Below are 23,786 nucleotides of genomic sequence, written 5' to 3'. Positions count from 1 at the left end.
ACAGGGTTTCCTTTTGGGGTGATGAAAATGTGCCGGAATTTGACAGTGGTGATGGTTACACAATGTCGTGAGCATGCTAAAAACCACCGAACTGTACACTTTAAAATGGTGAACTTTATGGTATGTAAATGATATCTTAATTTAAAATATACTGTCAAGTTTTTAATTCTCAGATTGGTTTGTAGATTTTATGCAATCTCAGTCAAAGTTCCAGCAGGCTTTTTTGGGGTAGAAATTGACAAACTGATTCTAGAATTCAAATGGAAATGCAGTGGACTTAGAATAGCCAAAACAACTTTGAAAATGAAGGGCAAAGGAGGAGGTCTCACACCACCTGATTATAAGTCTTGTAAAGCTACAGTAATCAAGACAGTGTGGTGTTAGTGTAAAGACAAATAGATTAGTGAAGCAGAATAGAGAGCCCAGAAATAGAACCAAACAAACATGGACAACAGATTTTCAACAAAGGTTCAAAGGCAATTCAATGGAAAAAAGATAGTCATTTTAACAAATGTTCTGGAACAACTGGATATCCATATGCCAAAAAAAAAAAAAAAAAAAAGAAAGAAAAAGAACCTTGATCCATAACTTGCATCATTTAAAAATATTAACCTCAAACAGACTTGAATATAAAACTTAAAACTATAAACTTCTAGAAGAAAACACAGGAGAAAACCCTGTAATCTTGGGTTAGGCAAAGATTTCTTAGATATGGCACCAAAAGCACAATCCATAAAATAACAAATTAAAAAACTGAGCTTATCCAAATTTAAAAGTTCTATTTTTTTGAAAGACACTGTTAGAGACTGAAGACAAGCCACAGACTGGTCGAAAATATTTACAAATCATATGTCTGATAAAATATATAAAGAACTTTCAAAAGTTAACAAAACAACCCATTAAAAAATGGGTGAAATATTTGAACAAATAAATAATGCTTATTTTGTTTAATAAGCTTGTATTTTTCTTATTGGATGGTCAATAAGCATATGAGAAAATACTAAAATCATTATTCATTAGGGAACTGCAAATTAAAACCACTGAGATATGGCTACACACCTATTAGAATGGTTAAAATTAAAAAGACTGACCATGCCAAGTGATGGAGATGAGGAGCCACTGGAACTCTCATATATTTCTGGTGGGAATGAAAAATAGTACAACCACTTCGTTTTCTTTTTACTTTTTTTTTTTTTTTTCCGGTACGCGGGCCTCTCACTGTTGTGGCCTCTCCCGTTGCGGAGCACAGGCTCCGGACGCGCAGGCTCAGCGGCCACGGCTCACGGGCCCAGCCGCTCCTCGGCATGTGGGATCTTCCCGGACCAGGGCACGAACCCGCGTCCCCTGCACCGGCAGGCGGACTCTCAACCACTGCGCCACCAGGGAAGCCCAGTACAACCACTTTGGAAGATAGTTTGGCAGTTTTAAAAAGAGTTAAACATACACCAGCCTTATGACCCAGCCATTCTACTCCTAAGAATTTATCCAAAGGAAAAGGAAATATATGTCCCTACAAAAACAAATGGTCATAGCAGCATTATTTATAATAATCAAAAACTGGAAACAACCTGAGCCTCCATCAACAGGTGAGTGGATAAATTAATTGTGTATCTGTACAATGAAATATTGCTCAACAATAAAAAAAATGAACTAGTGATACATGCAAAAACATAGATGAATTTCAAAATAATTATGCCTCATGAAAAAAGAAAAAAACCCACACATACTTATATTAATTTGTTAGGGCTGCCATAACAAAGTACCACAGATTGTGTGGCTTACACAACAGAAATTTATTCTCTCACATTTCTGGAGTCTAGAAGTCTGAGATCATAGCATTGGCAGGTCTGGTTTCTTCCCAGGCTTCTCTCCTTGGCTTATAGATGGATCTCCTTCTGGTGTCCTCACATGGTCATCCCTGTGTGTGTGTTTGTATTCTGATCTCCTCTTCTTATAAGGACACCAGTCATATTGGATTAGGGCCCTCTAATGACCTCATTTTAACTTAATTACCTCTTAAAGACACTATTTCCCAGTTTTATATTTTACATTTGTTCAATTTTTATGTTTTAATATATTTTTTTAATGGCCGCACCGTGCGGCATGCAGGGTCCTAGTTCCCCAGCCAGGGATAAGTCTGCACCCCCTGCAGTGGAAACATGGAATCTTGACCACTGGACTGCCAGGGAAGTCCCCCTGAGGTCGTGGGGGTCAGGAGTTCACCATATGAATTTGGGAAGGGGGGTACAATTCATTCCACAAAATACTGTATGATTGTTTTTATGTAAAACTCTAGAAAATGCAAGCCAATCTATAGTGACAGATCAGTGGCTGCCTGGGGATGGGGGAGCAGAAGCGGTAGGAGGAAGAACTAATAAGGGGCCTGAGGAAACTTTTTGGCATGATGGATATGTTCATTAGCTTGATTGTGGAGGCGTTTCCGTGGATGTATACGTATGTCAAAGGTTTTCAAATTGTACACTTTAACTATGTGCTGTGTATTGCATGTCAGTTATATCTTAATCAAGCTATTTTTTTTTAAAAAAAGCGATTTCAGGGGTTTACTTTTCAAAGGCAGTCTCCTCCAAGTGTCCTGGGCTTGGCTTACTTCCAGCTCTGTCCTGTCCATGGCTGTCTACCACGACCCTGATGGTTGAGAGGGTCTCGCCCTGCAGCTCACCCCCTCTCAAGCCATGCTCCACATCACATGCTTTCCTGAAGCCCATGCTGGCCTTTCCATCCCTCATGCAGACCAAGCACCTTCCTCCCCCAGAGAGGATGCTGCCTCCAATGCCCACATGTTCACCTCTTCCTCCTGCTCCAGGTCTCAGCATTAACCTCTGCTTTTGCAATCCCACTCCTGGGCGTATATCCAGAGAAAACCATAATTTGAAAAGATACTTGCACCCCCATGTTCATTGTAGCACTATTTACAATAGCCAGGAGAAGGCAGCAACCTAAGTGTCCATCGATGGAGGAATGGATAAAGAAGATGTGGTACATACATACAATGGAATATTACTCAGTCATAAAAAAGAACGAAATAATGCCATCTGCAGCAACATGGATGGACCTAGAGATTGTCATGCTGAGGGAAGTAAGTCAGACAGACAAAGACAAATATCATATGATATTGCTTATATGTGGAATCTAAAAAAATGGTACAAATGCACTTGCTTACAAAACACAAATAGACCCACAGACGTAAAAAACAAACTTATGGTTACCAGGGGGGACTGGGTGGGGATAAATTGGGATTGACATATACACACTACTATACATAAAATAGGTAACTAATAAGGACCTACTGTATAGCACAGGGAACCCTACTCAATACTCTGTAATGACCTATATGGGAATAGAATCTAAAAAAGAGTGGATATATGTTGTATAACTGATTCATTTTGTTGTACAGAAGAAACTAACACAACATTGTAAATCAACTATACTCCAATAAAAATTAATTTAAAATATATAATAATCTCTAGGTCAAACAAACAAATAAACCTCTGTTCTTGGCAGAATTTTAAAAATGCCCTTCCCCATTCTATGTCCTAAACCCTGGAAGCTGTGAATGAGGAGACATCACATCACTCCTGCTGTTGTGTGATGTTCTATGACACAGCTGACCTTAAGGTGGGAAGACACGAGCCCTTAAAAGCAGAGTGTTTTCTCCAGCTGGTGGCAGAAGAAGTCGAGGGCTGTAAGGTACGAGGAAGACTGGTTACTACTGTTGCTTTGAAGATAGAGGGGTCACGTGAGAAGGAATGTGGGTGCCGCAGAGTTGCTGAGAGTAACCAACCCTCTGCTGACACCACCCAGAAGATAGTACCTCAGTCCTTGCCTTTGTTTTGTTCTGGCTGAGCCACGGGGCTCGCGGGATCTTAGTTACCAGACCAGGGATCGAACCCGTGGTGCCTACAGTGGAAGTGCAGAGTCCTAACCATTGGACTGCCAGGGAACTCCCATTTCAGTCCTTGCTATAGACTAAATGTTTGTGTTCCCCCAAATTCAGATGTTGAAACCTAGTCCTCAGTGTGGTGGTGTTTGGAGGTGGGGCCTTAGGGAGGTGATTAGGGTGGAGCCCTCAGGGATGGGATTAGTGCCCTTATAAAAGAGACCCCCCGAGAGCTCCCTGGCTCCCTTCTGCCATGTGAGGACACAGCCAGAAGAGAGATGTCTACGAAGCAGGAAGTGACCTCTCACGAGACCCTGGATCTGCTGGCGCCTTGATCTTGGACTTCCCAGTTTCCAGAACTGTGAGAAGTAGATGTTTGTTGCGTAAGCCGCCCAGTCTATGGTATTCCGTTACAGCAGCTCCAACAGAATAAGACAGAGTCCTATGGTTGCAAGAAACTGGATTCTGTGAACAACTGGAATGCGCTTGGAAGTGGATTCTTTCTGAGAGCTTTCAGGGAAGAGCCCTGCCCAGGCAACACCATGATTTTGGCCGTGTGAGATCCTAAGCATAGAACCCAGGTGAGCCCAACCAGACTCCTGACCTACAGAACTGAGAGCGAATAAATGGGTATTGTTTTAAACTGTTGAATTTGTGGTAACTTGTTATGGCAGCAAAACTAATCCACCTCCTCAGAGGGAATTCCCAGACCATTCTGTCTGAAGCAGCCCACCCCTACCCCCGGCCACCCAACACCTTTGTAATTTTCTCTCATTCCTCTGTTACCTTCAAAGAAATAATTTTGTCTGCTTTGTCTGACTCTCTCTGCCATACTCCAACTTAGCCCAGGAAGGGAAAGACACTGTCTTTTTATTTTGTTCGCCTGTGGATCTGGAGCACCCAGCCCCCAGGCCTGACCTGCAACTGGCCCTTAATTAGTGCTAGTGAGGGGCGGAGGGAGGGATAAATGAGGAGTTTGGGATTAACAGCTACACACTACTATATATAAAATAGATACACAACAAGGACCTACTGTACAGCACAGGGAACTATATTCAATATCTTGTAATAACTTATAGCAGAAAAGAATCTGAAAAAGAATACGTATATATATGTGTAACTGAATCACTCTGCTGTACACCTGAAACTAACACAACATTGTAAATCAACTATACTCCATTTAAAAAAATATTAGTGAATGGATGAGCGATCCTTGAAGATGGTGCATCCTAGCTGACAAGGAAAGTCAGATGATCTTCCCTGCTCCCTTCTTTCTAAGGGATGAAATTATAACGTGCCAAATTGAATTAGCATATTTCTCAGCAAAAGTTAAAACAAAATGGGATTTTTAAAAAGTATTACCATTGATTTCATCTAACCAAAGCAGCCGGTTAGCCAACTTTCTTAGCTAAAATTGAAATTTAACCCTAGTACTTGTTTAGAATCTTTCTGGAAAGGTCCGGTGATTCTGTTATTGTTTTGCCAGATATGACTGACCAACTCTTAGATGTAAAGTGACTAGGGGTGGAAACAGCCGGGAAGTTCCTGGAAAGATTAAACATAGAGTTTCCATATAATCCAGCAATTCCACTCTTTGGTATCTACCCAAGAGAAATGAAAACCTATGTGTAAACAAAATTGTGTTCACAAATGTTCATAGCAGCATTACTCATAATAGCCAAAAATTAGAAACAACCCAAATGGCCATCAATTGGTGAAAGGATAAATAAAATGTGGTATTTCCATGCAATGGAAAATTATTCATACCTAAAAAGAAATGAAGTAATGATGTATGCTACAACATGGATGAACCTTGAAATATTAACTAAAGAAGCCAGATACAAAAAGCAGAATATTGTATGATTCCGTTTATATGAAATGTCCAAAATGGCAAATTCATGGAGACAGAGAGTAGATTAGTGTCTGTCTAGGGCTAGAGGGGATGGGAAGATTAGGGGATGATGGGTAAAGAGTGCAGGGTTTCCTTTTAGGGTGATAAAAATGTTCTGAAATGGATTGTAGTGATGGTTACACAGCTCTGTGAATATACTAAAAACCACTGCACTGTATAAGTTTAAAAGGGTGAATTGTGTGTGAATTATATCTCAATAAAAAATGTATAGGTCACCAAAGTAAGAATAAGAAAAAAGTGAATAGGGGTGAGAGCTGTAGACATCACAAAGATGAAGAATGGATTAGGACTTCCCTGGTGGTCCACTGGTTAAGACTCTGTGCTCCCAATGCAGGGGGTACGGGTTCCATCCCTGGTTGGGGAGCTAAGATATCCCACATGCCACACGGCACGCCCCCTCCCCAAAAAGAATGGATGGACACATCAGAGGGAGGAAGGGAGTGTGGAGGCCTCTTCCCCCCAGGCCCAAGTCCCTCCTTGGAGGGCAGACTCCCCGCCCCCCAGCACAACCACCAAGGCTCTGAATCTGAGAAAGCTTTTGCTTCCCTGCTCCACTGAAAGTACAAGGATGTTTTCAAGTTTGCTCGTTGGTGTTCTTGTACTTCCAGAAAAAAAAACTATCTAAAATCTGGCATGTTAAGGCCAGAGAGTACATGCAAGCTTCAGACCGTCTCTAGTGGGGCCCATAATGTTGTGAAGGAATCTTCTGAGTTTCTTTCTCAGGGTCCCTTCTGGGCCTTCCTAGAGTCCAGACTCAAGGACCTTCAAACCCTCTGCAGGAGGTGGGCGCCGGCCTCCTCCACGTGTCAGGGTCCACTGAAGCCCCTCTTGCCTGGCTCTGAGTCTGTGGCCAAGTCCTCCAAGGAATATCAGAATGCTTGGAAGGAGCTCAGCTTCCAAATAACACATATGGTGGAGAGAGAAATTCCTATTGGATCCCCAGTGACTCGCGGTTCACGCCCAGATCCCCTGATCAACGCTGCGCAGCCACATATGTTATTTACGGGAATCAAATCATCCGCCCCTGAATGGAATCTCGGTCTGGGACCTGGAAATGTCAGGTGTATAAATCTGAGCCTGGAGAGGCTCTTGCAGTGTCGGGGCTGCATCCAGAGCTCACTCCCTATAACTTCCTCTAGGCTTTAACTGGGGCCTGGGAAGCACAGAATCCATCTTCTTTGGCCTTTCGCAAACTTTTCCACTTGACCCAGAAGATGAGTCCGGGTGTTGGGTTGTTCTGAGAACAGGCCCTTTAACAAGCATGTGGCTTTTGTTTTGAATCTTCCCTGAGAATTTCTGTAATCATATCTGACAAGTGCTCTGATCCCAGATGGACAGAGATGCTTGGTTCAACTTGGAGGCTTCCTGGTGTCTGCCCGGTCCTTCCTTATCTTGGAGGAAAACCCTGGGCCCCCAGTAGTGACAGCTGGCCGGTTATGGCTTCCTTGCCTGAGTCTTGTGGGCAGCGTTTGGGACCACAAGGCCTGGACCCCTCAGTCGTCTGGCCTTCCGTGATCTCAGCCCCTCCATGGTCTGTGTATCTCCCCTGGGATAAACACTTCCCTCCCCACTTGGCCAAAATCGGAATTAGGTCTTCCAAGATGGAACCACGTCAGCTCCACACTGCCCGAGGATGCAGACTCCGAAGGGCCACATGCAAAACTAGTCATTTTGGGTTTTGCACAAAGGTGGGAAGGTGCTGGGCCTTAGGAGACGATGGCCCGAGCCCGCGGGCGCCCACTCTGGGCACTCGGGAGGGATGTTTGGATCCGCTCTCGCCAGAGGGCGCCACATTCCTTTACTGCTACCCTGGTCTCGCTTCCAGATTTCAGAGGCTTGGGAAAGTGGGTGCACCTGCCTTCCAGATTCTCACAATCACCATTTTGCAAACTACTCACCGGCATCAAGGTTGCCTCTTGGGGAGCCTGACGATTTTATGAGAGAAAACTCAGCGGACCCGACAAGGGCTCTTCGATCAAATAACCAACTCTTGTACTGAACAACAGACCACAAACGGGGTTTCCTTCTTCGTTTCCATTCCATTTGATGACTCAAGAATAATTTCCCCATTTTCCAAGGACAGCATCAACCCCATTTGGGATCTTCAGTGGTAAAGAGATCTGAAAAAAGTACATCTGAAAAAATGGAGCCTTTCTCTAAAACGAGCCTGTTTACAGACCTGTTAATCTTGGATGCAGCTGCTATGCCGAGAAACTACACCAAGACCTTTTCCTTCTTGGTGCTGCTGTTGGTTGTTCTAAGGAGACCAGGACGGAAGAGCTCAGCCACACAGGGGGTGGGCCACAGTCCTCTGCAGGGACGCCAGGGGAGGGTGTCCAAGGACAGACTCTCCATTGTCACAGTACTCCCTGTGATGGGCCCCATGAGTGAAAACTGCTCAGATACTCTTTGGGGAAGCCCAGCCCAGGAGTCCTTGGAGAGGGATCTCAACTCTCCCACCAGGTGAGCGGAGGGAGGGGGTCGTACCACAAAACGGTGTGTGTACACCTGTGTGAGCACCTGTGTGTGTAAAAGTCACAAGGATGCAATCTGGGGTGGTGCCTTCCCCCCCCACCCCCATTCTGCCCGTCAGTGCAGTTCGCATTCGGGCCGCAGAAGCCAGGCCCTAGAGCAGTCAACGTTCTTGGCCCGGGGGTCTGTGTTGTTTCTATTTCCCCAGGCGGCCGGTCTCACTGTGCCTCTTCCACCCATGGGTGTTTCTGGCCTCACTGGGCTCCATGTCGCTGAATACGGGTGGCTTTCCCACCTGGTCCCCACCCACCTGCTCCAGGGAGCCCAGAACGTTGGGGAGGACGGCCCAGGAGGCGTCACAATCTAATACTTTAATTGCAGAGCTCCCAGGCCACTCCTGGGTTGGCTGGGGGCCCTGGATGGGAAAAGCAGCTCTGGTTTCAAACAGCGCCTCTACAGGTCAGCTTGGCCCTTGGTCCCCTGGGATCTGTGTTCTGGCCACCACCAGCCTGGATGGGACCGGCCTCTGTGCACGCACGCCATGCCCCTGAGCCTAGTTTGAGCAAGCTTTTGCCCTGGGACATTTTTACAACAGAGATTTCATGTGGTGATTGTTGCGGGGCTTGGGGCGTGGAGAGAAAAGGAAGCTCGGTCTCATTCTCAGAAAGAAGTCAGAAAAACTTGTTTCTCCCTGAAGGCCTACCTTCTGGAGCTCTCCCTGCAGAGGGCCTCGCTTACCGGTGCCAAGCTGGGCAAAGGAGAGGTGCCCTCAAGTTCACGGCCTCCCAGAGCCATTGTTTTCCTTTTTAATTGGAAGGACTTAATGTTTCTGACTTCTTGCTTTGCCAAGTAAGAACTTTAAGGGCAACAGACACATACTATTCTTTTTTTTTTTTTTAATTTGGCTGCATTGCACCGCTTGCGGGGATGTTAGTTCCCCGACCAGGGATTGAACCCATGCCCTCGGCTGTGAGAGCAAGGAGTCCTAACCGCTGGACTGCCAGGGAAGTCCCTATTCTGATCATTTAAAAAAATATTTTTTCACCTTTATTGGAATATAATTGCTTTACAATGGTGTGTTAGTTTCTGCTGTACAACAAAGTGAATCAGCCATATGCATACACATGTCCCCATATCCCCTCCCTCTTGAGCTTCCCTCCCCGCCTCCCTATCCCACCCCTTTAGGTGGTCACAAAGCACAGAGGTGATCTCCCTGTGCTTTGCTGCTGCTTCCCACTAGCCATCCATTTTACATTTGGTAGTGTATATATGTCAATGCCACTCTCTCACTTAATCCCAGCTTCCCCTCCCCACCCCCTGTGTCCTCAAGTCCGCTCTCTATGTCTGCATCTTTATTCCTGCCCTGCCACTAGGTTCATCAATACCATTTTTTTAGATTCCATATATATGCATTAGCATGTGGTATTTGTTTTTCTCTTTCTGACTTACTTCACTCTGTATGACAGACTCTAGGTCCATCCACCTCATTACAAATAACTCAGTTTTGTTCCTTTTTATGGCTGAGTAATATTCCATTGTATATATGTGCCACATCTTCTTCATCCATTCATCTGTCAATGGACATTTAGGTTGCTTCCGTGTCCTGGCTATTGTAAATAGTGCTGCAATGGACACTGGGGTGCATGTATCATTTTGAATTATGGTTTTCTCTGAGTATATGCCCAGTAGTGGGATTGCTGGGTCATATGGTAGTTCTATTTTTAGTTTATTAAGGAACCTCCATACTGTTCTCCGTAGTGGTTGTTTCAGTTTACATTCCCACGAACAGGGCAGGAGGGTTCCCTTTTCTCCACACCCTCTCCAGCACTTATTGTTTCTAGGTTTTTTGATGATGGTCATGCTGCCCAATGTGAGGTGATACCTCATTGTGGTTTTGATTTGCATTTCTCTAATGATTAGTGATGCTGAGCTGATCATTTTTTTTTTTTTTTTTTTTTGCGGTACGCGGGCTTCTCACTGTTGTGGCCTCTCCCGTTGTGGAGCACAGGCTCCGGACGCGAAGGCTCAGCGGCCATGGCTCACGGGCCCAGCCTCTCCACAGCATGTGGGATCTTCCCGGACCGGGGCACGAACCCGTGTCCCCTGCATCGGCAGGCGGACTCTCAACTACTGTGCCACCAGGGAAGCCCCGAGCTGATCATTTTTGAAAACGAAAGCTCTTCCCAAGGAATTGTTTACTCTTAGAATGAATGACCAATGGATGGCCTTTTTTTTTTGGCTGCACCACATGGCATGTGGGATCTTAGTTCCTGGACCGGGGATCGAACCCATGCCCCCTGCAGTGGAAGCATGGCGTCTTAACCACTGGACTGCCAGGGAAGCCCCCAGATGGCCTTTAAATGAAATATAGGTTTGCTTTATGAAACACTTGCCACCTTTGCCCTGGTGTTTTTGCATTTCCTTGCTCATCTGTGACCTGTCCTCAGGGCCCAGCAAGCCCTGCAGACCTGGGGCCTCTCTCTTACCGTCCTCTTATACCTTGGGTCCTGTGTCTGCCTCTGGTGGGATTGGCATTGCTTTATCACAAAGACACTTACTTGCATTGTAGCCTTTTTCACATCTCTGCGTGCTTGTCCTAGTGCACGTCTCTCAGGCGCCTCCAAAGTGGCCTCATTACCTTGAATCATGGTGGGTGGGGGCGCTGCTCAGAGTGGCTGGACCGGTGGCACCCAGCTTGTGTGTTTCCTCGCTTCCTCTGCTAAGCCCTGACCAAGCCAAGTGGATATGGGACAGAAATATATAAGTGAGGGAGGAAAAGTCTGGATTTGCATTGAAAAGCTTTGAAGCATTCCAAGAAGAAACCAAGAGTTTGAGTCAAACATCGAAGGGTCGGGAACATACCAGAACTTTCAGCAAGTTCCCAATCCCTCTAAGACAAGGCACACCGAAAATTTGACACCCCCTGGGGGCTGAGGACCAGGTGCTGCCCCTGGAGACATTCTCTGCCGAGCACAGCCCACACCTGCTGGTCCAGAGCATTCTCCAGCCCTGGCCTTGGTGCTGCTGGGCACTTCTTGTTCACAGATTGAGTGGCTGCCTCTCGGCTTCTCCTACTTCATACATTTAAAACTTATATTTTCTCCTTCCTCCAAACGGCTTCTCTTTCCACCTTCCCCATTTCGTCATCGCCCTTCCCCACTCTTCCTCATCCCCAGAGCTGACCCAGTGAGCCCCTCCTCTTCCCGCCATCAGCTCCATCTCTGAAAACCAATTAGCTGCCCTGGAGTGTTAATTCTTCCCATACAAGGTCATGGGGAAGAGCGCTTTTCCCTTCCTGTCTGCTCGAAGCACCATGGGCATGTTTCACCTCTGCTTTCTACACTTTACACAGTGTGGCCACCCATGGAACATATGATTAAATACCAAGTCAAAGTGCTCTAGGTTAAGTCTTTCTTCCTGCTAAAGAAAAAATTATTCAATGACAGTTGTTGAAGACGGGAAAGCAGACTTTATTCAAAGGGGGGCCGTGGCGACGGGTGCAGGGACCCCTGCAGTGGGGTCTTGCAGTGGGAGAGAGATTGGTCTCAGCTCTGAACACAGCGCAGGCAGGTGGGGATTTATAGCCAAGGAGCAGGGGTGGGGTCGGTGGGTGGAAAATTCCTAAGAGGAAACATCAGGGGTTAGGGGAGTTCTGGACCTCAGAGGATTCTTGCTGAAAACAGGCCAGGGTGGGCAGACAGCCCTTGGGGCTAGTGGGGTATAAGAAACTAATCAGATACCAAGGGTTGGGGGGCTCTTGCTGAACTGACTTAGCAGGGTTCTTGCTAAAACTGGATTTTACAAGGAAGGGCACAGATGGGCCTAGAAGGTTCAGGAGTCTGAAAACATTTGGTCAAGCAAAGAATCGTTGTCCTTTTCCAACATTTGCCCCAAGGACAGTTCTTATTTTTCTCGTCCCCTATGGTGCCAGGTATAAACTAAATCACACAGCTGCTCCATCATGCTGTGATATGGGAAAAATGACTTTCTTACCTTATGGGACCAGCATTCTTCTTAGGGAACAAAAGGTCTTTGTTTACAAAAGTACACCACTAAAGGGTGAAAGGCGAACCGGTCAGAGTTCGCAGGAAACGAGACCAAGAAACCAAACCAAACCCCAAACCCCTTAAACTATCCCGCATAATCAAAGAACAGGCCTTTGGGAAGAGAGAGAAGGGGAGAAGCCTGGAGGGAGAGCAAGAAGTGGAGTGAAGGCAGAAATGGCTTACGGAGGTTTAAGAACAAGCAGAAGGCTAATACTCCGTTTTAAGTTGTTAGCGTTTGTAAACTTGCTTCAACTCCCCAAACCTTCAGCCAGAGCACACAGAAGTGTCTTTGGTTGTTGTTACGATTATTACTTGGGTTTCAGATAGAAGGCCTGAGGCCACACCCGTGCCAGGGTGGATGCCAAGGTGGAGATAAAGCAACAGGCAGAATCAGAGCGGGGGCAGGGCAGAGCTGGACTGCGGGGCAGAGAAGTGTGATGGGAAGAAACCTTGGGGAGGCTTGGACCTGCCTAAGGGGCTGGAGGGGACGGTGCCTGCAGCCGCCATCTGGCGCCCAGCAAGTCTGCCTGGACTCATCTCAGGGACGGTCTGCACACATTACCTCCAGACAGGGGTGTAGACTGGTGAGTCTGCTCTTTCAACAAGCATTTATGCTGTACCGGCTGTGCCAGGCGTGGTGCCACCAGAGACACAGGAGGAACTTGCTCACAGAGCCACAGTTTCCCCTGCTCCCTGGAATAACGACCGCTTCCCTGCCTAGAAAGCTTTGCCAGCTCCTCCTGCCTGAAGGCGACGTTGGCATTAGTGCGCATTCCTGGGCATTGACAATGACCCTTTTTGGCCCAGCCCTGCTCACCTGTTCAGCCTTCTCCTCCGAAATCCCTCAGGAAGCCCCTCTCCCCTCAGGTCACATCTGATTTCTGGATGTTCCCAGAATGCACCAGGTCAGGCTGCAAAACCTCCACACCTTGAATTCTATTCCTTCCTCCCTGGACCTTTTCTGTCCGTCCCACCAGGTTAGCAGTCATGGCCTTGTGGTCCTCCCTGACCACTCCTTCCCCTCTCCTCACCCCATCTCCATTCCTCAAGGCCCAGCAGCCTCCATCACGTTGGTGTCTGTGTTCCCGTGGCGCTCTCAGCGGGCAGAGATGGACCACATCATCACGCTTTACTTTCACAAGGTCTCCCCTCCTGGACTGTAACGAGGAGAGGGGCCTGTCTTACTCATCTCAGGGCCCACCCGGCACCAGGTGCTCCGCCAGCATCTGCTGAATTGAACTGTCTAGGCAGCGAGACTGAGAGGTATTTTCACCTGAGGATCCCGAGAACTTTCCCCAGCGAGGACAAGGAACACCAACTATGGCTGCAGCCTGCCCTCTGGCTAATTTTCATCCAACTCCCGGTATAAATAGCTTCCTTTCCCCATATCAGAAACCACCTGCTCCCACTAGCTGCCCTCATGTAGCAGCACTATAAATATCCAGCTGGATCTAGTCTGCCTTGGCCCAGGGGCCCAGAGGACTCGGAGAGAGCCAGCACCAAGCCAGATGAGGGCCACGGGGGTGAAGACGCAGAAATTGCCCAATCTCATGCTTTTTGCACCTCTGGACACAGGCTGATGACGCTTCCCACATGGGCTTGGAAACCCCCGTAATATCCCTGGGAATTCGACAGAGACAGATAAACATCAGCTACTCCTGGTCTGGTGGTTTTCAACACACTGTCTGCCGTGTCTCTCACCAGCTGAGACACAGCTTGGAACTCGATTTGAGGCCACCCTTCCAATTCCAGTGGGATTCTTGCAGGATGGGAAATGATACGGCTTTGAAAGGAGTTGCTTTTCAAGCACATTTAAAACGGAACTGTGTAATTCTACGCTCCTTGAAGCTACTTTTTACTTTTAATAAACCAAAGGTCTCAATTCCACACGTTATTGTGCTCTAAAACCTGCACAGATTGCCAAGGAGGGAGAAAGGAGTTTAGTGTTTGGGAGAAGGGACCTGGGAAATGTTTGGGTTCTGCCTAAACACAAATCATCTGCAGGCATCACGCACCATGTTTGTGAAAACGAGGTGCGGCACTGATGGGGTTTTTGGATTCAGCAGAGTGAAACTCTCTTCTTTAGCTTCCAGGGCCCGTCCCATGCTTCCTGGGGGGCTGGTTTCTCTCTAGACACCGCCACTCCCCTCCCCAGGGCAATCTCTGCAGCTCTGTGACCTTCCAGCAGCCGGTGGATGGCAGAAAGTCTTCTGGTCATTTCAAGTCCACAGGGTCTCTGTGCAACATGGATGTATAGAGGTTAAATTTCTTCCCACTCAGCTCCAGAACTCCGCGCCCCGCCAGCAGCCTGCGGTGGGAGGTGGCAGAGGTGCCCTTCTTGAAGTTCCCCCTGTGTTTTAGGCTGGGGTCTCCAGAGAACGGATAGGAGACAGAGATATATATTTACCCTAAAGAACTGACCGTCACGGATCACGCAGGTGGAGCCGTTCAAGATCTGCAGACAGCAAGCTGGAGACTGGGGGGAGCTGAAGCCGTGAGTCCCAGTGTGAGCATGAGTCCAAAGGCAGGAGCAGACGATGTCCCAGCTTGAAGACAGTCGGGCAGAGAGGGAACTTTCTTTCTTACTCAGGTCTTCAATGGATAGGATGAGGCCCACTCACGGGTTGGGGGGAGGGCGATCGGCTTCAGTCAGTCTACGGACTCACGTGCTAATCTCGTCCACAAACACCTTCACAGACACACCCAGAAATAATGTTTGGCCCAGTATTTAGGCCCCCCGTGGCCTAGTCAAATTGACACATAAAATGAACGGTCACACTTGGTTTCTCCACATTTTCTGTCTACTCGCCTCCCTCCCACTCACTGGGCCCCTCCAGGGTGAAGTGATTGGGGCCCCCATGTAATCAGCCATTGCATGCTTTGGCCACTCAAAGCTGTGAGGGGCTTTGGAGTTTCTTGGAGACTCCCCATGAGCTGGGGGATTGGCTCACATGTGGCTCCCTCGAGGGGGGTGGAGACTCGTTCAGCCGGTGTTTTAGCCTCGTGGCTCAGCCCCTTTCTGCCGGCAGCCCTCTGGGGCCAGCTCTGCCCCGTGGGAAAACCAGGGGTGGGACTCTGTCCCTAATTGTGCAGCCACCTCTCCTTGTAATGACTTTAGGGCCTCTTTCTTTCTTTCTTTCTTTGGCTGTGTCGGGTCTTAGCTGTGGCACGCGGGATCTTTGTTGTGGCGCGTGGGCTTCTCTCTAGTTGCGGCATTCGGGCTCCTGAGCACACGGGCTCAGTAGTTGCGGCGCGCGGGCTTAATTGCCCCGAGGCATGTGGGATCTTAGTTCCCCGTCCAGGAATCGAAACCGAGTCCCCTGCGCTAGAAGGCGGATTCTTAACCATTGGACCACCAAGGAAGTCCCAACTTTAGGGCTTCTTGCTGTTAAGATTTCTCGGGCACGTGACAGACACCAGTTGTCTGGTCCCCCAAACTACTGGGCACGTATGTCAGCCCTGTGAATGGCCTCCTCAAAGCCCTCCATACTAGGCCCCCTCCTCTCGTCCACAGTTGGGGCCACAGCATCCAACAACTCTCTTTTAAAAAATCATCTAATTTCCAATCTCTCCCTCTAGGCCTTGCCACCTCCAACCTGTGGGTGGTCACAGCTCTTTGCAGGCCACGCAGACGTGGTCTAGTGCCTCCTTGCAACATGAGAGTAGTTGGGACCTACTGGTACTGCCTCAAGACCTTCGCCAGAGTTGAAAGAGAATCATTTTTTAACATCTTGTTCCATTCGTATTAGCTGAGAGTAGTAGGCCAGCAGTTAATTTTAATCGTGCAGCTTGTCTTCTTTGGATTAATGATGCTCCAGGCATTTCTGATGTCCTGTGATGGCCATAGTTACACCCGGGGAGAGAAGGTTGGCAGCTAGAGTAGCTTTTGTGCACTAGGCTACTAGCGGCTTTAGAGAGTTGGTTGGTCACCTCATGGTCATGATTGGCTGCTGCAGCTCCAGGAATCATGCCCACTGTCAAGGCAGGGAGAAGGGGAAGGGGCATCACCAGTCCTACCCATCTCATAGAAGAAAAGCAAAACCTCTTGCAGGGGGCCTCCAGCAGACGTCCATGCCTGTGTCCTTTGGTAGAACTGGGCCAGGTGCATTTGGCTCTTGCAGCCTGAGCTGAGGTAGACAAGGGAGGAGGGGGCTGGGAATGGTAACTTGTTAGTCACAGTGAGTCAGTGTCTGTCTCATTGAGCAGCCCACCTCAGCCAAGATGGTAACCGAGCTCGGGAAAACCTTTTCCATCATCATCGCCATCCTCCTTCTCCTAATTGTCAAATATTAAGGGGCTCTCATGAATGATGCTGTGTGGACAAGACACACGACATATATAAATTAGGTTTTGTTCTCAAGGGGCTCATCGTGGTTCTTGTGTAGTCTCTACATAGGCAGATACAGAAACATTACACTTTTTACTGTCGCTGTCGACGTTAATAAGCCATGGTGGTATTTCAACCTTGGCTCAAGAAAACTCAGATGTTACCAAATGACCTGGATGTACTGGGATGGACTCAAGGCATGAAAATGTGTATCAAACCATTAGGATGGGGACTTCCCTGGTGGCGCAGTGGTTGGGAGTCCACCTGCCAGTGCAGGAGACATGGGTTTGAGCCCTGGTTTGGGAAGATCCCACATGCCGTGGAACAATTAGGCCCGTGTGCCCCAACTACTGGGTCTGCACTCTAGAGCCTGCGAGCCACAGCTGCTGAGCCCCCGTGCCACAACTACTGAAGCCCGTGTGCCTAGAACCTGTGCTCCGCAACAGGAGAAGCCACCGCAATGAGAAGCCCGCGCACCACAACGAAGACTAGCCCCCGCTCGCCGCAACTGGAGAAAGTCCATGTGCAGCAACGAAGACCCAACGAAGCCTAAATAAATAAATAAATAAATAAATAAAACATCATTTAGGAAAAGAAAAAAAAACCCATTAGGGCAGAAAGGGGAAGTTTTCTGCAACTCCTGATAAAAATTTGGATGTAGCCTTAATATCTGTTTTCTTTCATGGAAATTTTAGTTTGCAATTGGTTCTATGTAGACCTTTCCAGATAGACTTGTTGTATAGGCTGTAAGTAGTTAAATTTCTGGTCTAAAATTAGTTTTCAGTTGGATTTCTCTAAGGGATCAAATGATTACCTGAAAGTAGGCTGGCTGTGCTTCCAGGCTAGTTCAGGGCTGTTAATGTAATTTACTACTTCAGTTCACTAAATCTTGTCCCTTGGGCCTAAAATAGCTTCAAAGTTACCAGATTCAGTGATGGTGGAGACACTTTGGCACCAGTAAGAATCTGGCTGATAAGGTGCTAAAAGCCTGTCAGAGCCACTCATGATGACATTATAGGTTTGGAAGTGGGTGTCCTCCCCACTTAAATCAGGACAACCAGTCAGAGGTAGGAGTCAGAGAAAATGAGATTGGAATGCTAGTGTCATTATTTTTATGAACCTGTTTGTAGGACATGGCTTGGGTGTGTGGGCCAGTGGGCTTGCTGATGTCGCCTTCCTGAATTGGACCTGCTGACTTACGCAGGCTGGCTGAGAGCTGACCAGCTGACCAGTGCGTGCTCCACAGCCAGGCTATCCCAGAGAGGAGCTGGGGGATACTCTGAGCATGCCCAGTTCTTCCCCATCTGCCCAACTGGGAAAATGGCTCCTCCTCCCCTGGGGTGAAAGGAGGAAGTGGTACGGGGAGGGGGAGAGGCAAGGAGTGTTACTCTAAGGAATTCCCTTTGCCCGGCAACCTGAAGAGCTGGGAGTAAGGGTCCGTCCCGCTCCCCGCATTTATCAACTTAAAACACTATTAACGGGCTTCCCTGGTGGCGCAGTGGTTAAGAATCCGCCTGCCAATGCAGGGGACACATGTTCGAGCCCTGGTCCGGGAAGATCCCACATGCTGCGGAGCAGCTAAGCCCATGCGCCACAACTACTGAGCCTGCGCTCTAGAGCCCGCGAGCCACAACTACTGAAGCCTGTGCGCCTGGAGGCCGTGCTCCGCAACAAGAGAAGCCACCGCAATGAGAAGCCCGCGCACCGCAACAAAGAGTAGCCCCCGCTCGCTGCAACTAGAGAAAAGCCCACGCGCAGCAACGAAGACCCAAAGCAGCCAAAAATAAATAAATAAATTTATATTAAAAAAAACACACTACTAACGTATTATTACGCTCTGATTTGAGCTAGAGCAAACAGCTGGGATTCTAGACTCTTCTGTTCTTTTTATGGATCTCCCCACACTAACTTAACTGTCAGGTCCTCTCTGTGGCTCAGTTTACTTATTACAACCAGAAGGATGATAATAGCCCTCATATTAATAGGGTTGATATAGAGGTTGTTCCATTTAAGCCAATTGTTGCCTTTATCTTATCATAGATTTTATTCTAATACTAGTTATTAGTAACTTATGTCACCCCATTAAAAAATCTGGCTGCTTAAATATATATGAAAATGGCTACATCCAGACAATGGCATATTATTCAGCATGAAAAAGAAAGGAGCCATCAAGCCATGAAAGACATGGAGGAACCTTAAATGCATTACTGAGTGACAGAGGCCAATCTGAAAAGGCTGCATGATTCTGACTATAGAACATTCTGGAAAAGGTAAAACTATGGGGACAGTGAAAAGATCCATGTTTGCCAGGGGTTGGAGGCAGGGGAGGGGTGAATAGGGGGAGCACAGAGGATTTTTAGGCCGTGTGACACCACCACGTCATTTTACATTTGTCAAAATTTTTGAATATACAAAACACGGAGTGAACCCTAATGTGAGGTATGGACTTTGGGTGAGAGTGATGTCAGTGTAGGTTTGTTGAGCGTGATGAGCGTGCCGCTCTGGTGAGGGGCTGTGCATGTGGGGACAGGGGGTGGGTGGGCACTCTCTGGACTTTCCACTCAATTTGGCTGTAAATCTAAAGCTGCTCTAAAAAATAAAGTCGATGAAAATATATGTACATATGTGAAAATGGTTAATAGAGAGGCCTGGGTATATTTATCTTGAGAAGTCCAGCCCGTTTCATTCCCAAGATCCGCCAACAAGTTCTTCCTCCATATTTGAAATGGATGTCTTGTCCGGCGGGGGGAGAACACCCCCGATGTTCTTCCATAAAGACATTTATTCAGGCGGCCTCACCTTCCTCTGCCTCCATCTCCCTCCAGGCCGCCGGGGGCTCCTGGTGCCTGCCTCGCGCAGAGAACATTGCCAGGTCAGCAGTATACACTGTCCCTCAGACACAAGGAGTAGTATTTAGTCTACGAACTCTCAAAGGAAATATCCGCTTGCACGTGAAAAATCTCTGGAATTTCTCTGCTCCTCTCACTCCAACGTCCCTGTATCTGTGAAACCGCCTTGAAAAGCTTCTATATACACAAGTGCTGCCTTGTTCCAGGGCTGACTACTGCAGGCCCAGCTCCAGCACACCTCTGTCCCCACTGGTGTCACTCCTGCCCCTTTGCGACTGGCTGTGCCCAGGAGGAAGAGGAGGGAGAGGAGGCGGGAGGAGGGAGGAAGGAAGATGGAGAAAAGGAGGGAGGAGGGAGGGGAGGAGGATGAGGAAGAGGAGGAGGAAGAGGAGGGAGGAGGTGGGGGGAGGAGGTGGGGGGAGGAGGGAGGGGAGGAGGGAGGGGAGGAGGGAGGAGGGAGGGGGAGGAGGGAGGATGGAGGAGGGAGAAGAGAGGGAGGAGGGAGAAGAGAGGGAGGAGGGAGAAGAGAGGGAGGAGGGCTGATGCAGGAGGAGGGAGGAGGGAAGAGGGAGGATGGAGGTGAGAGGATGGAGAGGAGGATCCTCTGAAGATCAGAAGGGAGAAGTCTGACACAACTGGTGAAATATAGGAACAAAATCCACACCCTTAAACCCCCGGTCCTTGAGTATCCGAGCCTCACCACTTTTCATTCCGTAATTAAGGCGAGGAAGGTGGGGGACCTAAATGGTAATAAAGACTCCGGGCTCCCGTCCTGACACGCAGCTCATCCTCGGTCTCCGCCTTCCATGGCCTGTGCTGCAGATCCCTCCATTTCCCCGTGTCCAGCCCCGCTCACCCCGCTTCTCAATTCGCCTGCTTCCTCTCTTGAGTGTCCCCTGCCCCCCATAGGCAACTGCTGTCGACAAATCTGGAGTTTATTTAGATTAGGCGTCCTGGATCCCAGGGGACACCCAAGGGCCTTACTAGACAGGCTGTGAAGGGATGAGTCCTGGGTGTCTGCCTTTGCCTCCTCTTTCACGCAAAGCCAGGGAAACCCTCCTTCCTCGCCATCTCTGGCCGCTCTCCACCCCTCGCCCTCCAGCACTGGCTCCAGGGCTGTCTTGTCTTCATCTGAGCCTGGTTCCGGCAGCACAAGACCACAGCTTCCTTGCTCCTTTTATAAATGTCCTTCTCTTCATGCCTTTGGGTTGGGTTAAACCCAGCAGGTTGGATTAAACCAGACTAGTGTGGAAAAAAATCCCAGGGAGAGAGGGTACCCTTTGGAAAACAAGAAATAGTCGAGTACCAGCTGTGAACGTTTTAAATAGAAACCTGCTTACACTGCACTTGTCATAACAACAGTTGGCACTCAGAGGTCCCAGTTCTTTTCAGAAGACTGACACTTAACTTCCAGACGGTTCCGGAACAGTCTTACCATCACATGAACTCATGACAGCAAATGCCCAGTGGCCTGTCCTGTCTGTGCATCTCAGATTCCTGGTTCTAAGCGATATGCTAAACCTCTCACATTCCGACACACACACAATGACTCTATTTTTCAAAACGCAGTCATACATGGGAATTTTATGACATCAAACCCTTAAAAATGTGGAAACTTCGGTTTCAAAATACTTCATAGGGGAAAATAATAAACCTCTTGATTTGCAATTTCTTTGCTCTGCTTATGGCTCGTTTCTGAAACTGTGACTGGCTGGGGGCTTAGGAGGCATAATCGAGTATTCATATATGCCCGGGCTTGGCACTGCAGACTGCTCACTCTGATCTGGAAATATTTTCCCTTCAGACAGGAATAGAGAGGTTACTTTTGGGTCACTCCCAATCTCACAAAAGGCTTTTCAAAAGGGAGGAAAGAAAAGAAGTTCTGATTTATTGGGAGAAACCAGCAAGCTTTTAAATGATCAGGATGCAGTGAGCGTCCTGGGCTGCAAATCTCTGGGGTGGGGAGGGGGTGAGAAAGGCAGGGTTATAGCGGGGCGGAGAGGGACGGAGGCCCCTCTTCCTCTAGGGGTCCTTTACGCAGACTTTCCAGCCAGGCTGCTGGCTGCAGGCTGCAGCCTCCGTCCCTCTGCTGTGGCTGAGGCATCAGCTCACCCCGCCAACCTCACCCCCCGCCCCCCCGCCATCTCTCTGGAAAGCTTGTGTAACGGCCCCGGCCGCCTGCATGTGGCTGCCTCGCCCACAGCTCGACCAGTCCCAGGGCTCTCTGTTAACAAGCAGGAGGTGACAACACGTCAGATGCATTTCCTCCTCAGAAGCTCGTAAAAAGCAGGCTCAGTTGGCCCCGGCAGAGCGAACACCTGTGTTCCTAAATCATAGAAGGTTCTGCCTTTCCTCTGGAATGAGCCCCCTTTCCTGTGTCTGTTGGGAAAGCAGAATATACAGAATCAAGGGGGCAGCGAAGGAGAGGGAGAGAGGCAAAGTATTTATCCAAGTCCTGAAATCTCTGCGAGGAATCAGGAGACACACAGCTTCTTTCAGCTTATAGGACCTACTGAGCTCCTTCAAGTAGAGCCCATGCCTCAATCACTGGACAAACTTGTGCAAAAACATCCAGTGTCTAGACTGGTGCCTGGTGTGCAGGGAACACTCAGTAAATATTTCAGGGTGGATACGCCAAGCTCTGTTACAGGTATGAGTCTGTGACGGTGGACAAAAGAGTCAAAAATCCCTGCCGGTGTGGAGCTGGTGTTCCAATGGGGGAGGTAGGTGGAGAACAGACAGGTAGTGGGTGCTGTCTGAGATGGCGTTAAAAGCTCCGGGGACAAACATGTATGGAAGGTGGACACACATGGGAGGGTCTGGGGAGGAGAGTGGTTGGAAGGTCTCACTGGCCAGCAGGCATGTGGATGAAGACCTAAAGAAAGGGATTGATGGAGCCACGTGGACAACCCAGAGAGAGTATTCCAGGCGGAGGAAGCAGCGCGTGCCAAGGCCCTGAGGTGCATGTGTGTCTGGTACGTTCAAGTGTCAGCAGCTGCAGCCAAGTGGACAGAGAGCCAAGGTGATGAAGCCAGAGAGGGTGAAGGAATGAACTTTGTTTAGGGCCTCATCTTCAAAAACTTCCAGAAGCATATTCAAGGGAAAAGATCATTTAGATTCGAAGTTGACATGACAACGGTGGATACAACGGGCAACAGAATCGCCAGCAAGTAACGGGGGTCTGGGTCACAGGAATCGGTGGACGGAGCATCTTGGGGTTGAGGCAGGTTGTACTCTTGAGGAAGCATGCCAGGGAAGTGATCTGAATCTGACTCGAGTCGAACAGGCTCTTCAGACCCTCCGGTGGGCAGAGACGTTCTGAAGTCTCCTGTGGCCGCTGGACCAACCCTTGGGATGAGACAGAGAGTGAAGTCTTTATCCTAAAACGCCCTCTGCTGAGGTCAGTGGAGGAGAGAGCTCACCGCTTCACATCTGGGACTGCGGCTCCTCCACGCTGTTCTCTCGCATCTGTGTCAGCAGCCCTCGGTCTGTTAGGCGGTGAGAACGTGGAGCGTGGCACATACTCTGCCTTCTCAGTGTGAGAAGGAGGAAGCTTCCTTGTTGAATCGGCCTTTGCCTCATGTCCTAAACCACGTCCTGCTCCAGATTCCCCCCACAGCCCGCAGATTTTGCATGAAACTGTCTCAGCCTATGATTCCCATGACCATTGTGCAATCCAAACCAAATCGCTGTCCCCAAGCTTCCTACGACCTTCTCTCACCGAGATAAAGCCATCCCCGCCAGAGCTGAGAAGGAGCCGCTTCAGACTTGGACTCCACACTTTGTCGCTGCTGCTGTCCCAAGGCTGCGGCTCAGGGTGCAGGGGATCAGATCGATGCCACCGAAGACCCCTGCTGCTGCCGCCGCTGCAGTCACCTGGAGCTGAGCCCTGCCGTGGAGCGCCGCCTCTCCTCTCTGCCCGCAGCAGGTTTCCCTGTCACCTCCGTGAACTTTGGGGATGTCACTCCGTAAACGAGTGTTTTGAGCCCTTGTGAGCTTTTGTTCTTGTTTTCACCAGCGTGGGGACTTGGCCCAGAGAACGCTCTGGCCTGTGGGACATAGTTACCTCTGGAGGTGGCTTCCAAGGTACTCTGAGTCACTCTCACGCCACACAAGTGGAACCATCCTGGAATAAATAATTTTAAAAAGCGACCCGGTTTCCTGGCAGTTCTGAAACTCAGAAGGGGCGAGATGTCGCAATGCCGGGGGGCAGGTTGAAGAGTGAACCGCTGGGCTGTGGGAAACTTGGATGTGATCTCATCACATTCAGGCTGCAGCTCGG

General features: G+C 48.7%; 1 pseudogene across 1 annotated transcript in view; it reads left to right on the top strand.

Moving 5' to 3' along the window:
- The window catches only part of LOC307063520 (developmental pluripotency-associated protein 2-like), a 33,423-nt pseudogene extending 9,947 nt beyond the window's left edge, over positions 1 to 23,476 (top strand). Inside the window, exons 2-3 of the transcript in view lie at positions 21,546 to 21,745; positions 23,309 to 23,476. The product of the transcript in view is annotated as a developmental pluripotency-associated protein 2-like (transcript). The remainder of the gene's footprint in view (positions 1 to 21,545; positions 21,746 to 23,308) is intronic.
- Positions 23,477 to 23,786: the final 310 nt, after the last annotated feature.

This window comes from Hyperoodon ampullatus, assembly GCF_949752795.1.
Source record: "Hyperoodon ampullatus genome assembly, chromosome: 2".
Lineage (NCBI taxonomy): Eukaryota > Metazoa > Chordata > Mammalia > Artiodactyla > Ziphiidae > Hyperoodon > Hyperoodon ampullatus.
The sequence above is the reverse complement of the archived record's forward strand: the minus strand, read 5'-3'. Positions and strand labels throughout refer to the sequence as shown.